Consider the following 12,443-nt stretch of genomic DNA (forward strand, 5'->3'; position numbering starts at 1 on the left):
AAAAGCTACAGCCGGCTGTATGCGTACATACGTGTGGGAAAAGTGCTCAATAAAGAGATGCTGAAAAGCGTGTTCATGGAAACATCGTCGGGTCTGCTGTGATATGTTTACAATGAGACTTCTGCTCCCATATGCGCAGAGGTCCTGGAAATCGGGGCTGTACAAAGTCACTTTCACCTTTACGCAGGACTGTAAGCTGTCGTCTGTGAGGCGTGAGCGTGTTTGTTTTTAACATAGTTCATGGTGGAGAACAGCTGCTGACATAATGTGGATCCGAAGGTCCATAATTGGCCTACCTGGGGTTGAAAGTCTTGATAAATGCACGGGGTTTCGGCGGGTATACCGGCTTCCGCGAGTGTGACGGTCATTTTGAGCAATGAAAAAATAATAGAATATAATTTTATTTTTATATTTCAATATCACAATAATCTTCTAATTTAGTTAAAAAAAGGACTAACATAAATAAAATACACTTCAGCTAAATACTTCTGATCATATATGGACTGTTTAACCCAGTACGTGGAGAGCCATCGAGCAGCGGCTCCATTGTTTTCATCTGGGATCAGCTGTTGGTGCTTAGCAACCAGCTGATTCACCCCAGAGAAAGACCAGAGATCCCCAGGTTGTTATGGTGCCACCTTACCCATTGTTTCTGCGCATGTGCACAACACGAAATTAAGAGGCGAACCATCCTACCTTTGTGAATATTAGCTAGAAAAGGTGTGTTGCTTTGACGGGTAAAATTCAGTGCCAAACCATCCTACCTTTGTGAATGTGACCTGGCAGCCTCGTCGCGAGCTCCCCCAAGCAACCGCTGGTTTTTGTGTTTTTTTTAAATTTTTCCTTAATTTTTCATGAGCAGCACGTCTTCTTGTGTACGACTGACAAACTCTACTGGACATAAGAGACGGACTTTCTCATCACTTTCCGGAGTTCAAGTTTTGCAACACGGACCCTCCGTTTGCAGACCCCCCATTCATCCCACCTGAGGTGCCTTTGTTCTGGGCCCACGGAGGCCGCAAACGCCGACGCAGAGGGAGAAGATCTGGCATCCTGGTTCGACTGAGACGGCGCACTAACAGACCACCGTTACCCAGTTTATTACTGGCTAATGTGCAGTCTCTGGAGAACAAGCTGTGCGAGCTTCGGGCACGGATCTCATTCCAGCGACAGATGCGGGACTGCTGCGTGATCTGCCTCACAGAAACATGGCTATCGGACAAGGTACCAGACTCCGCAATACAACTACCGGGGTTCTCTGTGCACCGCGCGGACAGGTCACAGGAGCTTACTGGGAAAAGCAGAGGCGGTGGTGTGTTTCATGATCAACAACAGCTGGTGTGATTATGCGAACGTGCACCCGGTCAAATCCTTCTGACCTGGAGTACCTGATGGTTAAGTGCCGGCCATTCTGGCTACCGAGGGAATTTACAGCAGTGATTATTACGGCTGTTTACATTCCCCCACAAGCCGACACTGACCGAGCACTCAGGGAACTGTACAGCGTGATCAGCAGAGAGGAAACCGCGCACTCAGAGGCGGCGTTTATCACGACTGAGGACTTAACAAAGGAAACCTGAAAAAAATTTCACCAAAACTCCACCAACACATTCTTTTCAGCATTCGTGGAGACCGGCTACTTGACCACTGTTACACCTCCTTCCAGGATGCGTACAAAACCCTCCCCCGCGCCCCATTCGGCCAATCAGACCATTGCTCCATACTGCTCCTGCCCGCCTACAGGCAGAAGCTGAAACAGGAAGCTCCATCCCTGAGGGCGGTGCACCGTTGGTCAGACCAATCAGAGTCCATGTTGCAGGACTGTTTTGATCACACGGACTGGGAAATGTTTTGCATGGCTGCTGACAACATCGACGAGTACACAGACTCAGTCTGCGGATTTATCAAGAAATGCGTGGAAGATGTCGTCCCATCCAGAACAGTTAAATCCTTCCCAAATCAAAAACCCTGGATTAACGGAGATGTTCGCACAGCACTGGCGGCACGGAGCACCGCTTTTGCCTCCTCGAACACATCGGACTACAAACATGCACATTACCAACTCCGGAAGATGATCAAAGCAGCCAAACGTGAGTACAGGGACAGGGTGGAGCAACAGTTTGACAACCCTCGGAGTATGTGGCAGGGACTAAACACAATCGCAGACTTTAGAGGGAAAACCAGCACACCACAGACCACGGCCTCTCTGTGTGAGGATCTAAACGTGTTATACGCCAGATTCGACACAGCGAACACCATGAGACCGGACAGTGTGCGCACTGCAGATGACGCCAGTGTGCACACTGTGTCTGAGGAGGATGTGCGGAAGTGCTTCAGGAAGGTGAACGCACACAAAGCTACTGGTCTGGACGGGATTCCCGGCCACATCCTCAAGTCATGCGCGGCTCAGCTGGCTGGAGTGTTTACACACATCTTCAACCTTTCCCTCTCTCTGTCTGTAGTCCCAGCCTGCTTCAAAATGGCCACCATCGTCCCTGTACCCAAATCCTCCACCATCTCATCGCTGAACGACTGGCCACCAGTTGCCCTGACCCCCATCGTGAGCAAATGCTTCGAGAGGCTGGTCAGGGACTTCATCTGCTCTGCACTACCCGACTCACTGTACCCTCTACAATTCACATACCGCCACAACAGATCCACTGATGATGCCATAGCCCTGACACTAGGTGCAGAGAAGCACACACCCCCATCACCATCAACGGAGCTGCTGTGTAGAGTGAGCAGCTTCCGTTTCCTTGGTGTACACCTGGCGGAGGATCTCACATGGTCAGTACACACAAAGAAAACAGTGAAGAAGGTGCAGCAGTGCCTCTTCTTTCTCAGGAGACCGGAAAAATTTGGCATGAGCCCCCGCATCCTCAGGACCTTCTACCTTTGCCATTGAGAGCATCCTCACTGGATGCATCACCACCTGGTACGGCAGCAGCACCGCTTACAACTGCAAAGCTCCCCAGAGAGTGGTGCGGTGTGCCAAAAGGATAATTGGAGGTGAGCTTCCCTCCCTCCGGGACATCTACAGGAAGCGGTGCCTGAGGAAAGTGGAGAGGATCATCAAAGACTCCAGTCAGCCCAGCCATAAACTGGTCAGACTACCTCCATCATGCAAGAGGTACTGCAGTATCCGGTCCCGAACTAGCAGACTGGGAGACAGCTTTTTCCATCAGGCCATCAGACCAGGAGACACCAGTATGTGAGGCTGCGGGACTGTGTGTCTGAGGTGGTACTCTGTAGCATGGGGGCTCCACAAGGAACAGTACTCGCCCCTTTCCTCTTCACCCTTTACACTGCGGGCTTCAGTTATAACACGGACACTTGCCATCTCCAGAAGTTCTCAGATGACACCACCACTGTGGGCCGGGTGTCGGAGGGAAACGAACTGGAATACAATTCATCAATGACTTCGTCAGCTGGTGCGAACAGAACCATCTTCGCATCAATGCCAGCAAGATGAAGGAGCTGCTGATTGACTTCAGCAAGAAGCCACCTCCTATTACACCAGTGAACATCCAGGGTTTGGACATTGAAACGGTGGAGGAGTACAAATACCTGGGTGTTCACCTCAGTAACAAACTGGACTGGTCCACAAACACAAATGCACTTTACAAAAAGGGTCTAAGTCGTCTCCACCTGCTATGGTGGCTGAGATCCTTCAGGGTGAACAGGACACTCCTAAGGACATTTTACGACACTGTGGTGGCGTCTGCTATTTTCTATGCTGTGGTCTGCTGGAGTGGTGGAATGGAAGAGAGGGACCGGGGGAAACTCAAACTGGTCAGGAGGGCCAGCTCTGTCTTGGACTGTCCATTGAAGTCCATCGAGCAGGTTGGGGAGGAGAGGATGTTGTCTAAGCTAACATCCATCATGGACAACTCCTCCCACCCCTTGCGTGAGACTGTACGAGCACTGAGCAGCTCGTTCAGCAGTGGACTTTTACACCCACAGTATAGGAAGGTGTCATGATCCTGGGTCTTTTGACCCAGCGTTTTGTTTTCTATTATTGTGATGTATTTTGGTTCTGGTTTTCTATTTCTTTGGTTTTTGGTTCTGTTCTTCCTCAGTTTAGTGTTTAGTCATTTCTGCCTGTGTCAAGTCCATGTTTCTTAGTCTGTCTCTTTGCATGTGTGAGTTCCTGTTTTATTTTGTAGGTCTGTGTCTCCTGTCAGTGTTTCTAGTTTCACCTCCCCTTGTCTTGTCATGTCCAATAACTCCCAGCCATGCCTCCCTCCTGTTTCCCATCCCCTGATTGCCCTGTGTGTATTTAAGCCCTGTGTTTTCTCGTGTGCGTTGCTGGTTCATTTGTGTTTCTTCCTCCGTCTTCCTGTGCATTCTTCCCGCGCTGTTCTCCCTTCAAGTTACCCTCACTTTTTGTTTTGTTGTTTAAGTTTTAGTTTTCCCAGTTTAGAGTGTTTTCAGTTCTGTTTCTCGCCGCCCTTTCCTTTGTATGTTAACTCACTGTCACAATAAAGCTCGCTCACTTCAGAAGCTACCTGCATCTTGAGTCCTTTAATAATTCACACGGCTTGCTCCGGAACCCGTGACAGAAGGAGCGCTACCACCGGTCATTCATACCAGCAGCTGTCAGACTCTGTAATGCAGCTTAATATTCTTTGGCCATCTTACTCACCAGCTTGTTTGTTTTTTAATTTTTTACATATTCTGTACATTGTTACCTGTATATACCTGCATATACGAACTTCAGTTGCCTATGTTTATAGGACCACCCTGTGTCTTCCTTTTATATTTTATTTTCCCTTGCTGTAAGAGCTCTGTAACACTGAAATTTCTCATCCGTGGGATAAAAAAGGTTTATTCTATTCTATTCTATTCTATTCTATTCTATTCTATTCTATTCTATTCTAAAAGTAGAATGGGAGGCAGAGCCTTCAGTTTTCAGGTCCCTCTTCTGTGGAACCAGCTTCCAGTTTGGATGCAGGAGACAGACACTATCTCTACTTTCAAGATTAGGCTTCAAACTTTCCTTTTTGCTAAAGCATATAGTTAGGGCTGTTAGCCTTGTACAGTTTCACCACATCAGCAAAGGTCTTGTGAAGAAAAGGATGAAATTTGCTGTGCTTGAATGAGCAACATGATTTTTAATTTTCTCCAGTGCGTTACCTCCTCCTTTTTGATATTTTGGTTTAGTGAACATTTATTTATTGTTACAATGAAAACAAAAGTAAGGTGAGGGACCTGCTGTAGCTTCACTTCTAGCACAATAACAAAATCTTATCACCATATTTGTCATAACTGTACCAAAGATGTACAATTTATTTGCTTACTTTTTATTTCAGGCTTTAGCACTGACGTGACCGCCATATCCAGAGGCAGAGTGATCACCTTTGACAGCATCAGTGTTCAGCACCTGAATTGTGGTAAGATGGGAAAAAGTATCCCAGAATTCACTGCAGTGAATCTTAAATGAAATAATGAAGATATAACTGAAGTTTAAACTTTTCAGGCTTTAATGCGACGAGTTTAAACAAAAGCATCGGATTAACTGTTTGGAAATTACACCCAGTTTTAAACGTAGTCATCTATTTTCAAAGACCCAGCAATAACTGGATAGACTGATAAGAAGTTTCATGGCTAGATGAGCACAAGCAGAGAAAGCAAGACCTCAGGAGACAGACACTATCTCTACTTTCAAGATTAGGCTTCAAACTTTCCTTTTTGCTAAAGCATATAGTTAGGGCTGGACCAGGTGACCCTGGTGACCCTGAATTGGCAATCGTGGCTCAAGAGTTGGGAGTTCGCCTTGTAATCAGAAGGTTGCCGGTTCGAGCCCCGGCTTGGACAGTCTCGGTCGTTGTGTCCTTGGGCAAGACACTTCACCTGTTGCCTACTGGTGGTGGTCAGAGGGCCGGTGGCGCCAGTGTCCGCAGCCTCGCCTCTGTCAGTGCGCCCAGGGTGGCTGTGGCTACGACGTAGCTTGCCATCACCAGTGTGTGAATGGGTGGATGACTGATTGTGTAAAGCGCTTTGGGGTCCTTAGGGACTAGTAAAGCGCTATACAAATATAGACCATTTACCATTTGAATCCTCCCTTAGTTATGCTGCACTAGACGTAGGCTGCCGGGGATTCCCATGATGCATTGAGTTTTTCCTTTCCAGTCACCTTTCTCACTCACTATGTGTTAATAGACCTCTCTGCATTGAATAATTAGGACAAAGACACACTGTGGAAGGGAGCAAAAGATTAATAATAACTGTCTTCCTTCTCACCCCAGCTAGTCGCAGCAGATGGCCCCGCCCCTCCCTGAGCCTGGTTGTGCTGGAGGTTTCTTCCTGTTAAAAGGGAGTTTTTCCTTCCCACTGTTGACAGCCATCTGATTGTTGGGCTTTTCTGATGGATAACTGTTTTGATTTTGGACAGTATAAATAAAACTGAACCGAGTTTAATTATTTAATTTTTTTTAATTCAATCAGGGAAGTTTTACTATAAAATCCATTGTGGTGGTGTACAGAAGTGTACAGAGGTCAGACTAACATTTATGGATGTGACTGTAGCTACTGGGTCTAAAACATGAAGTCAGAGTGCATCAAACCTGCTTTATTACATGTAGTTTTTCCTTTTCTCTGATACTGTGTATGTATAACAGAGAGGGAGTGATCACTGTGCAGTCAGCTGTGTACAGATGTGCAGATACACAAACGTGCTCTCAGAATGGCACTCAGGACATCAAGAACAGGTAGTTTAACATTTTTAATAACAAATGACTGTTTGAATAAAAACAGCAGCAGCTCTAATAATGATCTCAAACACTTTAATAAAGCTGAAAACGAGCTGCTTCCTGTGTCCCTGCAGCTGTGATGGAAGAAAAGTGTGTGACATAAATATGAACATCATCAGTACTTCTGATCCCGGTGTCTGCACGTACCTGGACACCACCTACACCTGCGTCCCAGAGAGTCTGTTACATCTGTGATTATAAACTAATAATCAATCACATCTGTACATGAATTATTACAGTTTCTAATGTGATGTGTTTCTTTGTCAGTCCACAGTGTAACATGTGAACAATCTCAGGCGAAACTTCAGTGTGGTCAGATTTATTTTTCTCATTTATTGTAACTTTAGTGGATTCATTTGATAGAACTACAAACATGGTTACAGTTTATGAACTCTTCCTCAGGTGAAGGACAGGTTATAGTCGTCTCCTGGGCTAACTTTGGTCGCCGTGACAAGACTACGTGCTCTGATGGACGTCCTGACTCTCAGCTTCAAAATGTTAACTGCTCAAGTCCCAATAGTAAAGAATATGTAACTAACAGGTACAGATGCTGACTCTCTTTCTTCAGCTTTCCATCTTCTCTCAGATGACACGGCCTATTTCAAGCCTCTGCTGACTCACCTTTGACCTGCATTCACAGCTGTAACTGGCAGAACAGCTGTACTGTTGAAGCATCAAACACAGTGTTTGGAGACCCCTGTGGTGGCACCTACAAGTACCTGGAGGTGTTTTATGCCTGTCAGGGTAAGTAACAATAAATCAAACAATAAACTTGCAAACTGTAAATTCAGGAATAAAAATTATAATTGTTCTTTATTTTTAAGAATTAATATTTCAGTCTTAAAAAAACCCTTTATCATCAGACATGAAGGTTACATCAGCCCTTTTGCAGATCCTGAGTAAACAGAGAAAAATAGTTTTTATAAAAGTTTGAGAATAAACTAGCACCATTTTCATCTGTTGTAAATATTTTCATACGAAAAACATCCAAGAAATCAGCGAAACTGATCAAATAGTATTGATACTCCCAATCAAAATTTTAAAAACCATCCTTTTTCTTTCTCTTTGGTACTGCTCTGACATTAGACCTACTATCAAAAAATAGAAAATAAGTTATTTTTTCTCCGTTGTATGAAAAACTCTCAGAATTTCCTCTGAGTTTTCAAAATGCTGCAGAAATGAACCTGGCTTTCATTCACTGCCTTCATCGTATATAACCACAGCATTAAATATCCACACTGCCGTTTAGTTTCATGTCATCACATAAAGGATGTTCAGTCATTCACATCACAGCATTAAAAAGCTCCTTTTCTCTGGACTCGGCTGTAGCTCTGAGCCTCAGCATGGAAATAAAACAGCAAGTTTAACTTTTGGAAAAATGTACACGATGATACAAACACATCAGCTGACGTGCAAACTGCATAGTGACACTTTCCACCCCTCACATGCACCTTTGCCCCTCCTTCCATCTGGCCGACGGTTTCACAGCATCAAAACCATAACAGCCAGACACTGCAAGGGCTTCTTCCCCCAAGCAGTCAGAGCCCTCAACTCACTACCACCAAAGACTGACAAACACAAAGACCTCTACAACACTTTAACAATATTCAGCAGAAGACTCAATAACACAACACAAACACAAACTTTCATAAATGCACTATAAACTGGAACAACATGCCTATTTGGCCACCTTAGTTACATGGTTTTTGACCACATCTACATTATATGTAGATGTGCTGTATATGTGGTATTTGCACATTTTACATCTTGCACATGCCCACCGAAAAACTGTTTAAACACCATCAAACAGTTTGACCCTATTAACAGCAAAGACCTGGAGGACAACTTAGGTCAACTGAACTCCTCCTCTTGCTGTTTAGATGTCCTGCCAACAAGTTTTTTCAAAAAGGTCTCAAAGACTTTGGAGTCAGACCTGTTACAGATCGTCAACTTTTCTTTAATGTCAGGTGTGTTTCCAGAACCACTAAAAACTGCTGTAATTGTCACGACTGGGGCAGCAGCCGTGTGATGTGAGGAAAGGAGGACTCAAATGCAGCACTTATTAGGATGTCAGGGTGATTTATTAAGAATACCGAACATAAAGTGGGGATGGCAAAACAGAAGTAAGGATGAACTAAACTGGGAGAAACTAAACCAAAGAGCAGCAAACCTGAACATGAAGGGAGGACAGCAGGGGATTCACGAAGTAATGTAGAGTACGCAGGGTAACACAGAGGATGAACACAGACGACACGATGAGGAACTTCTTCTTCTTCTTCTTCTTTGTTTTTAACGGCGGTTGGCAACCAACGTAAAAGGAGCATTACCGCCTCCTACTGTTCCGGAGTATGGATCAGACAGTGAGCTTACAATCTGTAAAAAAAAAAAAAAAAAAAAAAAAAAACCCTCACACTCTTTTCATACACACCTATAGCCTTCAAAAACCCCACCAAGTCCCTCACCTGTGCCCTACTACCCTCCAACACACTCTTCAGATTAAATTCCCCGATTCCCCGCTCCCTCAATCTATTCTGCAGAACTTTTCTCTCCACATCATAACCCTTGCACCGCAGTATTACATGCTCTACTGTCTCCTCCTCCTCCTGGCACACCCCACAAAGCCCCGTCTCATGTTCTCCTATCATCTGTAGTGTTTTATTTAACGCACAATGTCCCAGTCTAAGCCTGGTAATGACCACCTCTTCTCTCCCTATCACCCCCATACAACCTACACCCTGCCACCTCCTTCTTAAAATGATACAAGTGCCTGCCCTTACTCCCTGAATCCCACCGCCTCCTGCCACTCCCGAACAACCTGCCTCCAAACAATACCCTTTGCTTCAGATCCGCTGCTTTTAATTTCCATCTCAGTCCTATGTTTAGTCAATGCTCCTTTTGCCAACCTATCCACCTTTTCATTTCCACTGATTCCTACATGAGCTGGCACCCAAAGAAAGTGAATATTGCCACCACAACACCTTATTCTGCTTATAGTCTCCAGAATAGTAAACAGCATACCCTGCCTTGTCTTGAACAAAATGATTGTAGACTTGAAAGAACAGCTGCTGAGTCAGAGCATACTACTACCTGCCTGAGTTTTGAACACTATCCATTTCAATGCTACCAAAATTGCTACCATTTCAACTGTGTACACTGAAAGGCCATCCGAAGTGCGCCTGTTTATTTCAATATTTTTGGATGGAACTGCTATTCCAAACCCTGTAATCCCAGTATCTGGACTTTTAGCACCATCCGTGAACACATGAATATACCCAGGGTATTCATTCGAGCTGTGAAAATGAAATGCTGACACAAGATCGACTTTTCCTTTCAATTTCCTCTTCAGATCCAGCAAGTACCAGTCCACAGGAGGGGTCTCCAATAACCATGGAGGAACCACAGGGAACACAACTGCAGGACATATTTTAAGTTCATACACATGACACTCCTTAGCCCACTGATTCCCCACCTTTCCAAAATGAACCTTCTGACTTTTTCCATACTCCCAGCACTCCAAAAGTACCTCCTTTGTAGGATGTGCATCACCATGACCACCAAGATGAACCCAGTAATTCACTGATACTTGCTTCCTCCTAAGATCCAGGGGCATTTCTCCCATCTCCACCTGTAGGGCACTGACTGGAGACGTTTTAAAAGCTCCACAGCACACTCTAAGGGCTTCCGATTGCAAAACATCCAAACGTCCCAACACAGAACGAGCTGCTGAACCATATGCCACACACCCATAATCGAAGACAGATCTAATCAATGCCTGGTAAAGTCTTTTCAAAGCAGAAGAGCTTGCTCCCCAACCCTCCCAGCTACACACCTCATAACATTAACAACTTTTTACATTTGGTTTCAATCCGGTCAATATGCTCCCTCCATGTCAGTCTTGAATCAAACACAACACCTAAGTACTTAAAAGAGCTCACTTTCCCAATTCCCTCATCATACAGTTTCAATGTCAAAGTCTCACTCACTTGTCTTTTGGTAAAGAACATCATTTTTGTTTTTTCCACCGAAAACCTGAATCCCCAGTTAAATCCCCACGCAACCACCATATTTACAGCCTCCTGAACCTTGCCCACTAGGTGCTCAATATTTCTTCCTTTTTCCATAACACACCATCATCAGCGAATAAAGACCTCCCAATACCCTCAGGAACATCAGAAAAACATCATTGATCATTATAACAAAAGCAGGGGACTAATCGCACTGCCCTGTGGCGCCCCATTCACAACCGTGCACTGACTAGAAATTGTAGACCCAATTCGCACTTGGATCTTCCTACCAGATAAAAAGTCTTGGATCCAATTAAATGTCCTGCCACCAATACCCAACTTATGCAACTTGATTAAAAGCCCATCCTCCACAACATATCATATGCCTTTTCTATGTCAAAAACACTGCCAAAACAGATTCTTTATTGGCCCGCGCTTCCTAACAACATTCTCAAGTCTAACAATAGCATCAGTCGTGTTCCGAGCTGTCCTGAAACCACTTTTGGTAATTGGCTAAAGCCCTTTTCTTTCCAGTTCAAAGGACAGTCTTGCCATTATCATACGTTCCATTAACTTGCACACATTTGATGTAAGAGCGATTGGTCTGTAGCTATCTGGTTTAGATGGATCCTTCCCGGTTTTCTTATTGGCACAATAACAGCCTCCTTCCAAGTACTTGGGAGCTCACCTTAATCCAAACTGTGTTAACCAAACACAGCAGTTTATTAAGCGCTTTCGTACTCAAGGTGCTTCAACATTAAATAACAAATTTGATCCTTTCCGGGCTGTGGGCTTTGTTTTTTTGAAGCGCCTCACCATTTCCTCCCAAGAAAACACCGCATCCAGACTACTGTCCATGTGCGCCTTTCTTGCTAAATCCTCCGAATATCGTGCTTTAGTTTGGCACATTCTGTCCTTTCCCAACACTGAGATGTTATCAGAGCTATGAATCTTAGCAAAAGTTTTCACCATAACCTCCACTTTTTCCTGAGCTGTTACAAAGTTCTGTTGGCCCAAGATAGAACTGGGTAATCCCATTCCCGCCGGTCACCTCCCATTCTTCTGACCATGCCCCAGACCTCCCCCACTGGAGTGGTTCTTCCTATTTTAGAACAGAACAACCTCCAACTGCTCCGCTTAGCTTGTCTCACTGTTCTCCTGACCACTGCCACTGCTTTTCTGTATGCAATCAGAGCCTGCGTGTTAAGGGTTCTTCGGAGAAATTTAAATGCCTTGTTCCTTTCCTTCACAGCAATTCGACATTCCTCTGTCCACCATGGCACCAAAGTCCTACTTGCCATGCCTTTACTGGTCGGGATTGAGGCCTTGGCGGCTACCATAAGCACTTCAATAAACTGATTATTCATTTGTTCAACGCTACCAGACTCATCAACCGTGCCGATCGTGTCCTCACATAGTTTTTGGAATTTTGTCCAGTCAGCCCTATGAAAACTCCACTTCTTATGCACCTCTCCTAGAGACACCCGTGATCTGCCCTCCAACATCACAGAAAACAGGATAGTGGTCACTGCCTATGGTAGTGTCTGTTCTGATGGTCCACTGACTTATTCCTGCAAGGACAGTTGAGACTAGAGTTAAATCCAAAACTGACTCTGTTCCATTAACAACATTACACCGGGTCCCCTACCATCATTCAGGCACACCAAATTGCATGTATCCATCAATT

The sequence above is a fragment of the Oreochromis aureus genome, linkage group 20 (assembly GCF_013358895.1).
Source record: "Oreochromis aureus strain Israel breed Guangdong linkage group 20, ZZ_aureus, whole genome shotgun sequence".
Lineage (NCBI taxonomy): Eukaryota > Metazoa > Chordata > Actinopteri > Cichliformes > Cichlidae > Oreochromis > Oreochromis aureus.